This window comes from Rattus norvegicus, chromosome 15 (assembly GCF_036323735.1).
Source record: "Rattus norvegicus strain BN/NHsdMcwi chromosome 15, GRCr8, whole genome shotgun sequence".
NCBI classification, from domain to species: Eukaryota; Metazoa; Chordata; class Mammalia; order Rodentia; family Muridae; genus Rattus; species Rattus norvegicus.
The window spans coordinates 60,988,664-61,001,064 of NC_086033.1; positions in this window are offsets into that span (position 1 = coordinate 60,988,664).

Here is a 12,401-nt window from a genome sequence, read left to right on the forward strand (position 1 = left end):
GTTGAAATCAAACCCAGATGAAGCAGTAGTAACAGTAGCTGGCGTGACCCGGAACTGAAAGGGAACAATGGCTCTGAGAGCAGGCATGTTCTTCATGGAGGTCTGAATATGGCCACATGAGCCTGCGGGCTGCTCCGTGTAGTTGGTCTCACGACACCAGGCCATATATGAAGCCTTTCTGACTTCAACATGAGAAAAAATAGATGTATTTACTCAGAGGATATTAAAATCATGCTTCCTTAGGCTTGGATATTTGTATTACAAATGCAGATGCTGACTTAATGGTGCTGCCAGTTTCCTTATTCTAGCACTAGTAACTCTTCCATGGTGGGAGCTCCAGAAACAGAGTGAATCTCAACAAAACTGGTTGGTCTGTGTCCGTTTACAAAACTTGCATAGCCCACATGAAACTGAGCCCTAGAAGAAACAAAACCGGGAGTCACCTCTGTACCATCCTCACAGAGACCACATGGTGAGGCTGGGGACTAGCCTGATTGGACAGCCTTGGTCTTACCAGGGCATCCGGGACATGTGGGTGACTCTCACGGAGCCTGGCACACCTGGGGAAACTGAGGAAACTGCATCCAGGCCAGGGAGCTGAGAGTCCAGAAAAATCCGCACATGTGCGCACACACACACACACACACACACACACACACACACACACACAGAGAAGATGGTCAGTGAGGAAGACAAGAAGGTCAGTCCGTGTACACACCAGGTTGAACGATTACTATGCTTATTAGGAAGTTGGTGGAGAAGGGATCCCTATTGGGTGGGTTTCCTTTACTGTGCTGAGAGTTTTGAACAGCTCCATTCAAGGCTGACGGGTGTAAGCAGCACATTCATCACAGGCATTGTACAAAGATTTGGTACCGAGTGTGGAACACTAGCACTAAAGAAGCTTTCTCCCTGTGACCTTTCTTAGACACTGGAGGAGAGGGCAGGCCCTGGGTGGCGGAGGCAGAGGACTGTAACAGCTCCTCCAACTGCCTGAAAGCAGACATTCAATTGCTTGGCTGGAGGACAGCTGCACACAGCTGGCCTGGCTCTGTGCCCCAGCGTCTGAAGTCTGTCCCCGGAATGGCGTATCTCAGTGAGAAGGGATGCTCTGTCATAATACACATCCCCCTGCATAGCCATCCATCATGTGTGTCTTGCTTGGAATTCTTTTGTCCGAATGCTCTTCCCTAACAGCTGAGGTGAATTCAAAGTCCCAAAGCAGAGGTGTGGTTGGGGTAAGGACGGAAGGAGCTGTATTTATTATTTTTGTGTCTTGGTGGCCAAATACCAGACAGAAACAGTTCAGCAGAGGAAAGGTGTATCTGGACTCATGGTTCCAGGGGGTTTCAGTCCACCTTGATAGGAGATCAGTCCAGACCATAGTCCCAGGACAGCATGGTGGAGCAGGAAGAAAGGGAGCAGGAGTCAGGCAGGGTAAAACCTTTAAAGGCTCAGACCTTATGACTCACTTCCTCCAGGACCCATTAGATTCTCACGGAGAAGAACCAAAGTGGTTTCGGGTGGGGGAAAGACATTACAGCTCTACATTTAAAAGTACCCGGAGGGTGTTGATGACAGGAAGGAGTAGCTGACTGAGTGCGGAAGAGAAGAGGAGAGGAAAGTTAACTATTTTGCATGCATGGGGGGTGTCCGAGTGTTTGCACAGGCCTTGGGAAGGGCTGTCGGGCAGAGGTCAGTGAGCCAATATCGTGTGTCTCTTCTCACTGCTCCCTTCTTCAGCTTTTGGAACAGGATCTCTTACGGAACCAGTGCCCAGAGATTATCTGTCCAGTCAGCACCAGTCTCTACCTCCACCACTGGGCTTATCCGGGTATGGCACCGTGACTGGCTTTTTACATGGGTGCTGGGGTAAGTACGTGTCCTCTCGCTTGCCACCCAGTGTGCCACCTCCACAACCCAGAGACTGTGTTTTTAAGCTGATGTTAAGTTTTTGGAGGCCTCGGATCTTTAATTGTTAAGACACTGTCATAAAACCATGTTTCTGTAGAGGCTGGTTACAGACTCTTCCAAAAACTTCAAACATGACGACAGATGCCTGAGATCCCCTAGGCAAAGGAATCATGAACTCCAGGTCACCCTGAGGTGTGAAGCAAACCTCTGTTTTAACAAGACAGCAGCCAAGCTCAATAAATAAAGCAAAAAATGGTGGTAGACTATGCTCAAAATATAAGATAGACTTGTATGAAGATGTCATTATGTACCACAGCCCATGGTGGAAGGTAACCCCTGGTGTTGCGTTGCCTTGATCAGTTTTGCTTGGGAACCATGACGTACTGATAAACACCTCAGACCTCGTTCAGAGGCTAGAGTGGTCTCTTTCCCAGGAGGAACGTGGTGCAGGACCAATGAAAAGTTAAGATACAAAACCCAAGTGTATTTCCCTGTGTAGGCGGCTCCATCAAAGCACGCCGTTACCATTTCCCCTCACTGGACAGGAGGAATATGCTCAAATGTGAACAGGCTCACATTAACCCCATCAGTCCTCCCCAGGATGGAATGTGGAAATTCCGAAGCCCTTTCCACAAGCTCCCCATGGAACATGGGCCAGTCTATCCAATGGGGCTCGAGTGAGTTCTGCCTCTACAAGGGAAGCAGTTTCAAGGCTTGGGGCCTCCTAGGGCGTTTGTGGTCCCTTCTGTGAACAGAGACTGTGCAGTACGTTCTGTAAGTCAGACTCACCAAGGGATGAGCCACAAGACAGAGATCCATGATGTTTGGGTTGAGAAGACTCCTCCTAGTTTCCTAGCCTGCTCTGCCCCTGCCAGCCATGGCTACCTGAGACACCCCAAACAAAGTTCTTCTTGGATCAGGTTCCTCTCACCCCTGAGATGAGGACAATCCCATCTCCTGTCATCAGAGAACTGAAACAGAATAACAAAAGGACTTCCTAAGCCGTAAGTGTGAGCCTGTGTAAGAGGTATTTGGAGTTTGTCCCCAAAATGTGTTTATTGAGGTGGTTTCCTGCACACCTCAATCCTGGTACTGTTAGCGGAGCTTCTGAGGAACACCATTCCAGAAACTTTGCTTTTCTTCTAGAGACACAGGACTGTAGAGCAGCCAACATAAAATATCAACATTTGTGCCTGGCTACCAGCCCAACGCCATCACAGCATGTTGGTATCCCACATCTGCAAGCTCCGGACCAGAATTCCTCACCCAGTGCTATGCTTTCTTTCTCTTCACTTCTGGAGAAAAAACAACCATCCTCCGAGAGTCTTGCTCTTGTGGGAAGACCATTGATGCCCCAGGAGCAAGACACCTTTGATTTTAGGCCCATGGTGGAAGGTAACCCCTGGTGTTGAGTTGCCTTGATCAGTTTTGCTTGGGAACCATGACGTACTGATAAAACACCTCAGACCTCATTCAGAGTCCAGAATGGTTTCTTTCCCAAGAGGAACACGGTGCAGGACCAAAGGAAAAGCTGCAGGAGGGGTGAAGGTGTCAGGACAGGTAACTGAGGTTAGCCAGATCCTCGACTTTACTTTGTTGCTAGGAGCAAGTGGCGTCCATACTGACTTGTTTATGATGATGAATCAACTGTTTCTCAGGAGCTAATGACCTGTCTCTCAGAAGGGTCAAATAACCTGTCTTAGAAATGGTTCTAGGTGGTTTGCACTGCAAGCTCAGGCCTCCTCAGGAGGCTGATCATATTGGACAACCTTAAAGACTGTAATCAAGGGTATCTCAGATGACCTCTCACCTGTACTCGTCCCTCAGCCCAAGGGGGAAGCATCCTGACTCAGTTTTATTTAGACACTCTGCAAAGGATTGGTCTTATTAGTCAAACCTTTCTGGCAGTAACAGAGGACGATATACAAAGACTAAGCATAGGATGCTGTGTCTGCATAGGCAGAGGCCATGTTAATAGTAGCATCACTATTAGAATAATAATAGCTAACTCTTACCTAGTAGTTCCTATGTGCTGGAAACTTCTTAAGCACTCATGTAATTCACTAAACCCAAATGTCAGTGAACCTGGTATTTATAATCTAATTGTAATGAAAATCCATTCTATCAAGTTGCTGTGTGGAGAGTGAAGCAATTATCAGACCTAGAAAAATCTTAGAGTAGCCATGGAAACCATGTCTCCAATGTCTGCTGTGGTTCCTTTGGGGACTCAAGTACCCCACCACCACCTGGACACTCACATTCTCCCAGCAGCGCCTTCTCTAAGCTAACTGGGGAAGTATGACAGTAACACACACTTCACTAAATGCCCAATACACCCCTCCGCTGTATTCAAGGGGCAGAAGACAGTGTGGGTGGAGATAGTCCTAATGGCAGAGCCTCCGTGGGCTGTGTTTCCTGGATACTTTCAGTCTTTATAACCCCTAAGTCATATATGTTGGAATCCATACCCATAGTGATTAATTACATTGGGAAATGGGACTGTTGGGGATTGAGTAGGACCTGAGGATGCAGTCCTTCTGAATATGGTTGCAGCCTATCTGAGTCATGACAGGACACCACAAGTGATCATTTATAAAGCACCCCAACTTTTTTGTTCACAATTCCAAAGCTTTGAAAATCCAAGATTGAGGCAGTGACATCTGTTGTGAGCCTTCTTACTGTACAGCCTATGGCAGAAGGTGGGAGGGCAAAGGAGCCTGTATGGAGATGACTATAATCTTTTTACCAGAAACACATTGTCTCAATAACCAATCAACCCAGTCTCATGAGAAGAGCACTGATCTCCTCATGAGAGAAGGCCCTGGTGATAATCACTTTGTGAAAGTCCCAATTCTTAATACTATTACAGTGGTTATTAAATTTCAACATGAGGCTTGGAAAAGGCAGGCAAACTGCAGCAAGATCTTCCCTTTACTACGAGCTGGAAGGCAGGACACATCATCAAGAAAGCACGAAGAAAGTGTGCTCCACAATGCTTGACCCCGGCCTCCATGGGCAGGGCCAGTCAGAGCAGCCCTGAGTGTTTGGCCGTCCTGGGTGTTCAGCAAGCCCTATAACTGTTTTCATATCTGTCTTCCCTGTTCTGGGGAATAAGGGCAGGTACCAAGTCTTGTTTGTCTTTGGCTTGAACATAAAGAGGTGATGAATGTGCCTTTAGTGAATGATAGCTGTGGGATGAAGAGGTGTAATGGTCCCAGGAGACAGAAGCTGTGCTCGCTTGGGGACAGGGGGGGTGGGAGGGCAGGAACAGTAAGAATTGGATGAACCAGAAAGATCAAGGGAATCCCAGATGGAGGCAGAGGGATTGACAGTTTGAGCAGAACTTGGCTTGCTCTTGGAGGCAGCTGGGCAGGCAGGCCTGAGATTACAGTTCTCCTTCTCCAGCCGCTGCTCCCCAGCTAAGTATTTCTAAGAGGCTCCAGCCAGTCTTTGGGATTGTCCCACCACTAACCCTGAATGGCCAGGGGTGAAACAGGAAGCAGCTGGGCAGTTCATGCCTGCCTGGAGCCCAGAGTAAAAATAGCTCAACAGAGCAAGCCTTGGGACTGTCTCATGCCGTGGCTGTTTTGTTTTGTTTGCATTTTGCTGTCTCAAAATGAGTGGAGAACTTTCTTCCCCAAGATTACAAGTTGGATGAGTGATGGAAGGCTCTGTGTGTGCAAAGGAGCCCTCAGGGAAGAGGGTGCACATTTGCAAGTCCTTTTGGAGAAGGTGCCTTCTCTACAGCAAAGAAAGGAAATTAGAAGGGAAACTCAGTTTTTGTGAATCTGCCTGGGAATCTTTGACTGGGTCATCATGGCTGCCAAATATTTCCACCATCCACACTTCCCATTAAGACTCCAAATTCATAAATTCCTAGAAGACTTAGAAAAAAATAATTACTTGGCTAATATTCTAAAACCCAGGTTTATGAAGAACCTCATGTAGCAGGTAATAATGAATTGGAAGGGTTGAACAGAATGATGATGAACAAGTAAATGAATAGATTTATGGGTGAATGGATATGTATATGGATGGAGGGATGGATGGATGGATGGATGGATGGATGGATGGATGGATGGATGGGTGGGTGGATGGAGGGAGGGATGGGTGTTTATGAATGGATAATTAGTAGATCCTAAATGATTGAGTAGCTGCTAGGCAGGTAAATAGATAAGGCAAAGAGGAGAAAGTCTACCCTGTTTAAGACTTCAGGGAAAGGATATTCCTGAGACTTATTAATACCCATGATAAGGTAATAGTCAGAAAGCAAAAATGGATTTCCACCTTTAGCCCAAGCAATATTGTTACTGTATTTTCCCAAGTAGCCCCAAACACAGCCATGAAAGAGCTGAACACTGTCTGGAAATGTTTTTACCCAAGAGAAGACAGAACCAGATGTACAAGCTTGAGACTATGATAAAATCTTCATCGTGACAGAGTCAGAGTTGTTTGGGTCACTTTGAGATGAATGTATGTCCAAGTCAGTTGGTAGTGACAGCAGACACCCAAAGCACCCCCAAAGAAACCATTCTGTGAGTACCTAAGACAGTTCCCAGGGACCCATGCTGCCTAGCAAGGCTTAATAACACATGACCTCAAGCTCATGGGCACCCAATTCAAATCATAACTTCTATATTAACTAGTTGTATATCCAGGGGAAAATGTTCCCTAACAATTTGTATTGAAGCACTGTAACATTCATTTTTTTAAAGTATACATTGCTGTGGTTTGACATATATTCAAAAATTACGCCAATATCACCACTGTCCAATTCCAGAATATTGTTATGATCTCCGATGGAAACTTCATCCTGCCTAGGAATCACTTCCCATTGCTCCCTCCCTCTTCCCTGGCACAAGTCTACTGTCTGTGAATTTCCCTGTCTGGACATTTCATATAAATGACTTCATGCCATATGAGATGCTTTCATCTACCATAATGTTTTCATATCATTCCTGTTATATTTATTATTCTTTTTTATGGGCAAGTAATATTTAAGTGAAAGTATCACATTTTGTTTATCCACTCTTACAGGGATGAATCTTTGGCTAATACAAAGAGCATTCATGTATAAGTTTATGAGAACATGTGTTTTTAGTTATCCTGGGTATAGAATTAGGAGTAGAATTTCTGGGTTAGATGACTCTGTTTAATGTTTTGAGGAACTGTCCAACTGTTTTCCAAAGGAGTTGTACCATCCTACATTCCCACAAGCAGGAGGTGGCTTCGGTTTCTTTGACCCTTGTCAACAAATGCTCTCGGCTTTTTAACTATGGTCATCCTAGTAGTGCTCATTAATATGTCACTGTCATTTTAATTTGTTATTTCCATAATGGCTATTAATCCTGAATTTCTTTGTCTATTCCTATTGGTCAATTGTATATCTTCTTCATAGCTAGGGTATGGCTCAGTGGTAAAGATTTGCTTGGCACACAAATAATCCAGATCCTTGACTTTTTAATTCCCAGCAACATAGACACAGGTGTATATTTTTCTTTTGAGAAGTGTCTATTAAGACACTTTGTATCTAATTTATTATATGTCTGTTATTAACTTGTAAGGATTCTATTTACAATGATTTACAAATACTTCTCCCATTCAGTAGGTTGTGTTTCCACATTTTTTTATGTAGACAGGGTCTTAGACTACATCCAGATCTGGCCTGAAATTCATTATTGTAGCCCAGGCTGGCCTTGAACTTACAGAAATCCTCCTGTCTAAGCTTCCTGAGTGATGGAATTACAGTTGTGAATCACTTCATCCAGCTTGTATTTCACCCTCTTGAAAGTGTTTTTGGTGTGTTCATTTGTTTGTGGTTTGGGGACTTGCTTTTGTTATTCTAACCGTCCTGGAACTAACTATGTAGCAGCATATGCCATCACACCTGGCTTGGGTTATGTGTTTTAATTTGAATTTAAAATGATATTTTAAGTTTGGATTTAAATTTTAAAATGATCTTTGAACTTACACACTTTGTTGGTCACTTACACTTTTAGTGTCTAAGAAAGCCTGGCCCAATGCAAGATCATAATACCCTAGACTTAGAACTTACATGTTCTTCTAATAAGAGTACAATTTTCAGGCTTATGTTTACGTCTGGGACTAATTTTTGAGTTGGTTTTTGTAAATGGTATGATGTATTGACCAAACTTCATTCTGTTACATATAACTATCTGGGTTTCCCAGCACCACTTGTTGCAAAGATAATTCCCAATTTAGTTGTCTTGGCCTGACTTCTAAAGATTTGTGTTTCTCGCTGCAGACCATGCTGCTCTCAGTCTTGTCCAAAGAAGCTTCTGGTGCAGTGGGCAAAGACCAATAAATGCAAAGACTCATAGCTGGTTCGAAGGCTGGCAATAAGTGGCTCTTGGTGCTCATCCCTATAGAAGACATTTATGTCACCCCTTCGAACACTCGAGGAACAATGCAGAAGAGGGGGATTAAAAAAATCTAAGAGCCAAAGGACAGGGAGAAGTGCTGTGAAAGGCCATCTCCTGGACATAAGGCTAGGGCATCCATGAACTCAAAGCAGCTATGGTGGTCTGCACAAGGCCTTCACAAGACTGACCCTATCAGTACTCCAGCATGGATTAGGGAGGGGTTCACTGAAGCCTCTCCCATGACTGAGGAGTTATTGACAGTCAATCCTTGCTGGGGGAGGCAGAGTCATTTCGACAGTGGTGTAATCACTGGTCAGTTGCCCATCCTTGTATATAGTCCACAGCCACCCTCACACAAACTACCCTAGTTCAACTCAGATGGGCACATGCACAAGCTTGACTTTCCCACATGCATATCAAGCTATGTCATTTCTATGTGTGTGGGTGGGAAACAGAGACAGAGAGACAGAAAGTGATGCTGAAAAAGACTGGTAACATTTTACATCAACTCTTATCACTGTGGAGAGGACCACAATTTAATACAAAATGCCACTCTTCCTGTAAGAGGTGACCTGTGAAGATGGTTTGCTACCCTCTTGACCCAGAGAACCCCACCAAAATCATGCAATTCAAAACGTTCAAACCCTCAGGTTTACTTTAAGAACAACCAGGAAACTGTCCAGGCCATCAAGTGTATGCATATCTGCAAAGCCACCAAGTATCTGAAGGATGTCACTTTAAAGAAGAATGTGTGTCATTCTGGTGGTATAATGGTGGAGTCAGTAGGTGTGCCCAGGACAAACAGTAGGGCTGGGCATGGGGACGATGGCCAAAAAAGAGTGCTGATGTTTTGCTGCACATGCTTAAAAATGCAGAGTGATGCTGAACTTAAGGGTTTAGACATAGATTCTCTGTCACTGAACACATCCAGGTGAACAGGCACCTACGATGTGCAGACGAACCTACAGAGCTCATGGCCGGATTAACCCATCCATGAGCTCCCCCTGCCACACTGAGATGCTCCTCACTGAGAAGGAACAGATTGTCCCAAAGCCAGAAGAGGAGGTTGCACAGAAGAAAAAGATATCCCAGAAGAAACTGAAGAAACAAACACTCATGGTATGGGAATAAATTCAGCATAAAAGAAATGCAGATAAAGTTTAAAAAAAAAAAAAGTCTTCCACCCATGTACTTAAATCTTTTAAAATTACGTTTACCAGTGTTTGATAGTTTTCCATATATAAAGCTTGCAGCTTTTTAAAATTTTGTTCCTAATTTGTTTTCCTTTGACGCTATCATATATGTAATTATGTTCTTAATTTAATTATTGTATTGTTCATTGCTCATGTGCAGAAATACAGTTTACTTTTACTTATTAATTCTGTGCCCTGTAACTTCATTGAATTTGTTAACTTCATAGGAGTAGGGATTGGACATTCGTGCTAACATTATCCTACTGAGCCGTATTCCCAACTGTTTAACCTTTCTTTCTTTGTTAATAAGGTCTCTCTATTTACTATGCAGCCCTGGCTCTGGAACTCACTTTGTAGACCAGGCTGACCTTGCACTCCCAGAGATCCACCTGCCTCTGCCCCTGCGCCCCTGCGCCCCTGCGCCCCTGCACCTTTTGGATTAAAGCTATGTAGTACCACACCTGGCCTGTTTTTACTTTTCAAAAAATTAGAGACAAGGTCTCTGTAGTCTACCTCAGCTGTCCTTGAACTTTCTCTCAAGCCCCAGCAGGCCTTGAACTTGTGATCCTTCTGCCTCGGTCTTTCAGGTAGCTATGACTCACTAAGCCACACTAAACGGGTCCACTTCCAGCAAAACACTAGGAAGCTCTCAGCTCTTACTGAATATGGGGTAGGGGTTAATTCATGCTCTCCAGATTTCTGTAAATCTTTGATTCCCCAGGTTTAGGAAAAATTTAATCTGACTATTTTTGCCAGTGTTCATGCTTCTATGTAGACTGAGGTATTGGGAAGCCTTTAGTTCTGTCTGTATGTCACTCTGTCTGTTTCTCTGTGTCTGTCTCTGTCTCTCTCACTCTCTGTCTCTCTTACTCTCTGTCTCTCTCACTCTCTGTCTCTCTCACTCTGTCTCTCTCACTCTCTGTCTCTCTTTGTTTCTGTTTCTGTCACTCCGTCTGTCTCTTGCACACACACACACTATACTAAGGAAGCCTTGTACATTCTATTCCCTTGACTAAAATGAACCCTCTGTCTATACTTTTTTGAGATAATTATGATAATGCAACTAAACACCTGTTGTCACTTGGTACTAGTAAGTACTCAGGAAAGTTTCTGTCACCAGATGAAAAGGAAGGAAGTGACAATGATTGTGGAGTGGTCGCCTAACCGTGTCATGAGCACAAGCTGCACAGTCCTCAAAACCCTCAGCTCACACAGAGAGCCTGGCAGCCAGTGCCAGCACTGACGGGCAGCCAAGCCCCATGCTCCAAATCCTTCCTCTGTGCCTGTCTCCTTGTCAAAACTGGCCTTTCCCAAATGCTGGCTTCCTTGACAGGGTTGGGGGGTAATATGTTCATCCTGGGGTGTTTGGTCCCCAGGTAAATGAACCCAGGCATGCTCGAAAGTCTGAGTGAGGCTCACAGAACCACAACCATCCCAGGCCACAGCCAGCCTGGGTGGAGGCAGGAGCAAGCAAACCCTTCAAACAGGACACAGGCTCCACCACCTTTCCCTTGGGCAGCCCTGGTTGGCAGACGTCTGCTGACTTACAAATTGTTCTATGCCCATCTGTATATCAACTGGAAACATTAACTGAATAACTGTCATAAACCTCTATGTGGGGCTCCTGTGCACATCACCTGAGAGCACCCAAGATCCTTGTCCCAGGGCACGACCCATGCCCTGCACTGTACTTGGCCACTGATTGATTCCGTATCACTCTCCCCTTGGCAGGAAAGCCTTCTATTCCCTTCCCATCTGCCCACCCTCAGGCCTCTGGGCCAACATGACCTCCTGAGAGAAGACTGACTTCCCCTGAGTCTCTTTTGAAACTGCTTTGCTTTAGGAAGCCAGAAAAGACCCAGTGAACACTTGCTGTTTTGCAGACACTGTCCTGACTTCCTCTTGAGGGAGTACATTCTCATGGCAAAGCCAGTGAATAAACAGGTCGGCGGGTAGTGTGCAGTGCTGTGACAAGCTCTCAGAATGCAATGAGAAGGGTCAGGTTTGGGTTGAAGGCCACTGTCTTAGATATGGTACACAGGGAAAAGATAACTGAGGGAGTTGGGGCGTGGCTGTCAGTAAAGTACCTGCCACAAAAGCAGGAGAACTTCCCAGACTCCCAGAACCAACATAGAAAGCCAGGCTCTGGAATCGCACTGTGGATGAACAGGGCAAGGGATGGCAACAGGGGGATTTCTTGAAGCTCAGCATCCAGCCAGCCTAGCAAGTCAATAAGCTTTGGGTCCAGTGAGAGATTCCCCCCTCAAAAAGCAACAGTTGACAGCGGTCAAGCAAAGATACTCTCCGAAGAGTGACATACTCTCAATTGTCTGAGTCACTCGTAGCTTCAAAACACTCTACAAGAGGGAGACCACGCCTGGTTCTGGAAAGTTAACCAACGACCCAGGGCTAGTGAAGTCATGGATTTCAGAAAAGGATCTAACCTACCACTGAAATAAACCAGCACAACCCCTAACTGCATCCTAAATGCTTGTTCTTATAACCACAGAGGAGAGTAGCTTTTGCCTCTCGGTGAGGAAACTTCTCTTTGCAGCAGACAGAGACCGCTATACAAAACCACGACCAATTGAATGCACGGTTGTGGAGCCCAGGCCCATCAGATACATCCGCAATGCAACTCCCTCACCTAGATGATGGGGCAGAGAGATTGTAAGAGCCGGAGAATCGGGGAGTTTGCTGTGCAATTGCGTCACCTAGAAATGTCAGAAGCTATAACCATAAAGTTTCATCACATGACTGCCTAAACATGAGCTGGGAAAGGATAACCAGACATGCTAAAGTGGGCGGGGGTGGGGTGGGAAGGGGGGCAGAAACCACAAGGCCTCAGCTCTACACAAAGAACCACAAGAGCCAAGGAATGCTGAAGTCTGGAGAAATTCTCTCCTGAGGG